At 39.0% G+C, this 6,506-nt stretch overlaps 1 long non-coding RNA gene across 2 annotated transcripts; it reads right to left on the bottom strand.

The window, feature by feature from the left end:
* Positions 1-827: 827 nt before the first annotated feature.
* On the bottom strand, positions 828-3,090 carry LOC149159990 (uncharacterized). 2 transcript variants are annotated; one of them, XR_016261177.1, is made up of 4 exons: positions 1,859-3,090; positions 1,650-1,762; positions 1,469-1,563; positions 828-1,373 (listed from the first exon to the last, which is right to left on the bottom strand). It is a non-coding gene; the product is annotated as an uncharacterized LOC149159990 (long non-coding RNA). The 2 variants fall into 2 exon arrangements; XR_016261176.1 differs by having other exon boundaries at positions 1,650-3,090.
* Positions 3,091-6,506: the final 3,416 nt, after the last annotated feature.

Raw genomic sequence — 6,506 nt, forward strand, 5'->3', positions numbered from 1 at the left:
CCATCTTGATACTGAGGGGTTAAGGATGGAGTATCAGCAACCAGGATCAATTGTAGAACTTAAATATTACATTAACAACGATTGTAAATCCAAGGTGCCTTAATTAAATCATGCGAAGTGACCTAACAATTTAATAAACTATATGTATAGCTGTTGTGGATTTAATTAATTATGATTTTGACCATAAAATAATTTCAACGAGTATTATTAATGTGTCATTTATTTATGTTAAGAGGGTGAGGCCTCATTGTTGATGTTGGGATGTATGCTAGCTTGTAAAGCCATGTGGCATTTAAAAGTTTATGATTTTTTAATTTGAAGTTTTATTAACATTAATCTAGAGATTGATATGCGTAGACACTGATAGTTTTGAAAATCAACTTTATATTACATACAAACAAACCCTAACGTAATTACTATTTCAATGGGTAATTTTTTTATTAAAATGAGATATTAACATTAATCTAGAGCATGTAAAAACCAGATATTTATTTTGGTAATGAAACCTAAAATCTCAAAATTAAATATGGAACTAGCTAGGAAATTTATGCATAACCCAACTGCCTATTTCCTAGATTCATTACATAAGTCTCTATTTACTGGAAATAAGATTTACAAATTCTTAAAAAAAAAAAACTGTAGTTCATCATTTTAGGCTTTCTTTACCAAAGAGGTAAATTATACTTGTTCAAGTATCAATCTTGCTGACCGAAACCCTTATCCATAGGTTGGGCCGTAAGGTTCACACACAGACACACGTATATACACACAACCATAAAATAGTGATAATCTAAGGACTGTGGAATAAATTTAATAAACTTAAATCACCATGGTGACAGCCTAAGGACTGTAGAGAGACAAAAAACGAAGTTGGAACCCTCATGGGTCTGCACAAATGACTAACACGTCTGAGCTAACCGTTAAACGAAGAACAATAAAAACCCAAGTGAAAAATCTACACGATATAGTCCCTCGAACGCTACCAGGAAAGAGTTACAGTAAGGAATCCGTTGTGGGAACCTTTAAGAGATAAAAAATTGGGGCTTCGTCACAAAATTCGTAGGATATGCACTAGAAAAAAAAATAGTAAGTAGTTGGGGCATACCTATTGGAAACGCTTGGTTTGAAGAGGAATCTTAAAAGCCCCTTTCGTGGAATTGGAATGACCCGGTGAGTAAAAGGGTTCACATCATAATTAATGTTGAAAAGTATTTAGGATAACGAAACGGACATGGGATTTCTTGAAATGGACCTGTTACCTTAGAAAGCGACATTCAACGAGTAAGTGCATACTTGTACTAAGAAAATTCTGCAATAAATTCGGTCGGAGTGCCATTAGTTTCAAGCCTCTTAAAAACCCTAGCAATGTAACCCTGCATGGTAAAGAACTGCAAAACTTTAGCTAGTAGTTCAATGGATTTAAGTAATGGTAAAGACTTTAAAAACCGAAGAATGTACCAGTGAATACCTTTGCAGAAGCTGGGTGAAACATTGTGGTCATTTGGTTGAATTTTGCCTGCAGTCGCAAAGTCACCTTGCAAAACTTGCAGGAGTGGAATGGTGCTGAAAGGAGGAAGTCACCATAGAGGTTGGTTAACCTAACCCTATCTGGGTAAACATATGCCATGGAATTAGAATGGACCTTTTACCTTCAAAAGCGGCGTTCATCGAGTAAGTTCGTCCTTGTATTGAGAAAAATCCCCAATGAATTCGGCCAAAGTGCCATAAGTTTCAAGCGTATTGAAAACCCCAATAGTGTAACCTTGCATCGTAATGAACTGTAGAAATTTAGCCAATAGTACATTGGATTTAAGTAACGGCAAAAAATATATGAACTGAAGAATGTACTTATGAATACCTGTGCGGAAGCTAGGTGAAACGCTGTGGTCATTTGGTTGAATTCTACTTGCATTTGCAAAGTCGCTTTGCCAAAATTGCAGGTGTGGAATGGCACTAAAAGGAGGTAGTCGAGGTAAGGGTTGATTACCCTAACCCTATCTGCGTAAACCTCCATCATCAGATTAGAAATCATGCCATCAATGGCTATTCTTAATCCACTTGGGTTGATAGAGACTGGAAGTTGTCGGTTGGAAAATATTTTGGAATGTTCCAGCAGGTTAAGAATGGAGTACCGACAACTCACGTGAATTGTAGAACTTAAATATTACATTAACAACGTTGGTAAATCAAAGGTTTCTTAAGTAAATCATGTGGAGTGCCCTAGAATGTAATAAACTATATGTATAGTAGTTGTGGAGATCATTAATTATTATATTCACCATAAATACATTTGAACAAGTATTAATAATGTAATATGTTGACCATAAAAACATTTGAATGGGTATTATTAAAGGAAAAATGTGGAGATGTACATTGCATTGTTTCTCTCTTGTACACACATGACCAGAACAAGCTTTAGTTACTTTTTAAATATAACACATAAAGACTGAGTGATTGTATTTTTTTTCACTATAATAGTAACATGACTTTGGAATTCCAATCACTCAAACATGATCAAATATTGCGAAAGACGCCTTGCATATAAATGAATATTATGGTCCAATCAAACAAGAACCACCTCTTTATATATAGTATTATGTAAAATTAACTTTCAATATGCATGATGAAATGATCACTTCTATCACCATATTTGTTTGTAAAATCATTAAATAATACCCTTGGTAAGTTGAGAGCCATAACACATCATTTCCACTTGAATATTTCATGAATATATATATTTTTAGTTACCTAAGGAAACACCACACATCTCACTTAGGTTTTCCTTAGATGACCATGAAATTCATCCTAATTATTTTGGTTTCAGTGGCAGAGATCTCTACATAGGTCTATTGTACAACAACTTGTTTGATGCCCTTGTGGATTTTCATGGCCTCTGTAGTGGCCTTCCTTGGATTTCACAACATGCTAATTGTTGTCACAAAAATTGACACGAATCTAATCTTTTTAATTTATTAAATGTGATGGACCATTTTGCTAAATAAAAATTTCTTATACATAAATGAATGTGCTGATGGTGCTAGACCCGCCAACATGTCAAGGGGATCTCCCCGGTAAGAAGTCCCAATTGGACCTCAGACCGTTTGGTGTAGGAGTCCTAGCAGTGGGCTGTATGGTAATGCCTTGACCGCGATTTCGCACAGAAACAAGTATGATAACTCTGTTGGTAGCAAGGGTGTGACCATTGCAGTAAGTCAAGGAAGTTGCATGTGAGGTTCTAATACATGTGGGTTGAGATGAGTGCGCCCCTTGGCAACCTGTAATAGTACTCAGATGGGAAGGGAACACATGAGTGAAGATACATCACAAGCTGGAAAGAAAGTTAGCTGGAAATCCAAAGTGATGGTTAAACCAACAACACATTCTAGAAAGATTCATACATACTCATACAGAATAGTCCATACATGCATGCGTAAGAAAGAAAATACATATCATTTAGAATAAACAAGATAGTTGGAATACAATAAAACATATGCATGAAATGTGTTGGCTCTTATTATATAAATAAGTGTAAGTTCCAGTCATATAATACATCCATGTGCAACCGCTAGCTCCAACAGTGGAACGTTACAGCCACATCCGCCTGCTCTTCCAAAGAGATGTACTAGCTCTGTGCAGTGCATAGTGTCCAAGCTCTCTCCAAGATAGTCATATCGGAAGCTTGGATGACCAAAAGCCTTTACAATGAATTATGAGGTTCTATTTATAGAAAAGGGTGCGGTGACCCTTAACATTCCCCTTTGTGACAATTCATCTACCCTCATGACTCCTCATCTACTCTATGACCGTTACATCCTTCTATTGACACTTGAAATTCCACTTAACATGGTGTTACATTACAATGCACATGCGCTCATATGAGATGAAATGGCTTGAGCAAGCCATGAAAGACATCACTGACACTTGATCTGTTGTGGTGAGACCAACTCTTGGACATGCTTGTGATGGTGAAGGTGGTGAGTTGATGCCAAGCTTGGTCATTCGTGATGGTGTGCATGCACCCCATGGTAACATCTTACTAAAGCGAACTCTTGCCTCCATTGCATCTGGGTGCATTGGTGTGGCTCCTTCATCCAACTCGTCTGCTAGCATGGGCATGGTCTTCTTGGAAGCGGCTGAACCGAAAACACACTCATGCATAGTGTCCATGCTGATCTTCAAGTGTGTGTTGGTGGTCATGCACATCAACTTGCCAAGGTACATATTCAACTCCAGTTGGACTTCCTTCTTGTCTTCACCTTCATGAGTTTGCTCAATGGGTTGGACCGCATGCGTGCGCACAATGACATGCATGATGTTGAATCCCTTCCATGTGATCAACAACACTGCTCACCATGTCTCCTCTGTGCTAACTGCTGGGATAGATCTATAACTTGTAAGGGCGTAGCTTCATCCGTGAGTTCATGTTACGTCCCCTATTGTTCCTATTAATCCTGCAACTCATTCGTCTATTTGTGCAGCTTCATGTTCTTCATTCAGTTGTTGCTTTAGCACAAGCAACTCTTTCTTTGTTCTATTCTCTCTCCTCACGCAATGCTCATGTCACACTGTCACCTCATAGCGTGAGTCTCCAAAGTTGCTTTGATCATCTGTGGATCTGCTTGAGCTCGTAACTTTGTTCTGCGTCTGTGTTGTCAACAACCTTCCTCTTGCATTCGTTGCATTTGGTATGTTGCCTTCAGCTGGTTTTGATGATGTTGCTTGCCATGATGCTACTGCTATCATATCTTGATGTCCTTGTCTACGAACAACTTGATGTCTTCGTGGGTAGGTAAGTCCATAGACAATTGATCAACTGCATCCTCAAGTGCGCTCTAAACAGTGTCTTTGACTATGCTCTCTTGGAAACCATTCTACTTGTACTGCTGAGAGGTAGATGAAAACTTGTGATACCTAGAGACATGGACATAGTCATGGGAAGCAATCTATTGGTCGAAAACAAAAATGAACTTGAGAGCTGACTTGTAACATACCTGTGTGACTGATCATGAAGGTTACACAATTTCGGCCAGGAAGTCAGGAGATTGACCACCAAGACTGCTCAAGGCACAATATAAGCTACTAGGAGATTGTCCGACTATTATAACTGTGCAATGCATAGTCCAGTCTAGTTGTTGACTGCTGGAATTGCGCAATGTGCAATCTCGGCTAGCAATGGCTACAGGCTTAGTGACTACATTGTGCAATTTTCTAGGCCAACAGTCACTGTCCCTCAGAAATGCACAAAATAGTCCTAGAGGACAGTGCCTAGGTAGAAATGCACATTTCTGGAGAGGAATATAGAGCCTTCCTTCCCTAGATTGCGCAATGCTAGCTCAGTGAAGGCAGAGTCCGTGCCAAGGCTGGCCAGAGTTGCTGATGGGGAACTAAAAGAAAATATGACAGTGAATGTATGGCGACACTAAGTGAAAGTAGACTTGATTGATCATGCATGCAAACATTGAATGAAAGATTCAATAAACAGATCAACATTCATGTGGGTGAAGCGAGTCGCCAAATTGGTGACCATTCGTGAAAAATAGTTTCATGCATACGACAACAGTGAGATAGAAACGAAAACTGAAACAGTGCTAGGACAAGCTAGTATGCATGTAAATGATAGGAAGAGTTTAAAGAAATCAAGCAAACATAACTCACACAAGTGAATACACAAAAAGAGACAGAAATGCAACACAGGGCATGGAAGGCATGCTTACCCCAAAACAGCTGAGTTGAATGTGTCGACAGCTCATAGAAGTGATGCAGGATGTTACAGATACAAGGTTGATGTGAGGAATGAGATTTACAACGTCTAGTTCATGAATTTTTATAACATTGAAGTTCAGACGTGCATGCCACAAATCTAGGGAAAGCGACACTTGGTAGGAGGATTCTGAAGTGATCCTTTCATGTAACCTCCAATTGCTAAAGTTAGATCCTTGAATCAAGATATGCCTTTGCATGCATCCTTAGGGGAAGTAGCTAATGCATGCAAGTCTATTTTGTTCAGTCCTAGAGGGAACTAGTCAACCCAAATGCACATGCAAGAGGCTACTCAGCTGCTCGAAGAAAATACACATTTCTCGCTGAGAGTTGGGTCGGCTGCCTAGGAGATTTGCATAATTTCTCAGTAGAGCAGCTGACTACTGCCTAGATTTGTGCAAATTCTGGGCTAAGAATCCCTACTGGGAAAATTGCGCAATTTTCACTATGGGTGTTGACTTAAAGAATTACGCAATTCTAGAGCCCAACAGGCTGCTAGACAGTATTGTGAAATTTTTGGAGGGAAGGTTGGTTGCCCTCCAGAAATGCACAATTTCTTGGGGGAGATTCTCAGCCTACAAATGGATCAAGTCCGGGTGGTCAACCTGTGAGGGGAGTGCACCAAAATGTGATTGACAAGCTGCCTTTGTGCAAGTAAAACACTAAAGCTTATGAACTTCAAAAAGGAAGACAAGATGCTATGAAAAGTTGGTAGGGAGGCTCCAAAACGAAGCTAAGGAAAAATT

The sequence above is a fragment of the Pinus tabuliformis genome, chromosome 5_2 (genome assembly GCF_031772625.1).
Source record: "Pinus tabuliformis cultivar Carrire ecotype Pingquan chromosome 5_2, CPIR1, whole genome shotgun sequence".
Classification (NCBI taxonomy): Eukaryota; Viridiplantae; Streptophyta; class Pinopsida; order Pinales; family Pinaceae; genus Pinus; species Pinus tabuliformis.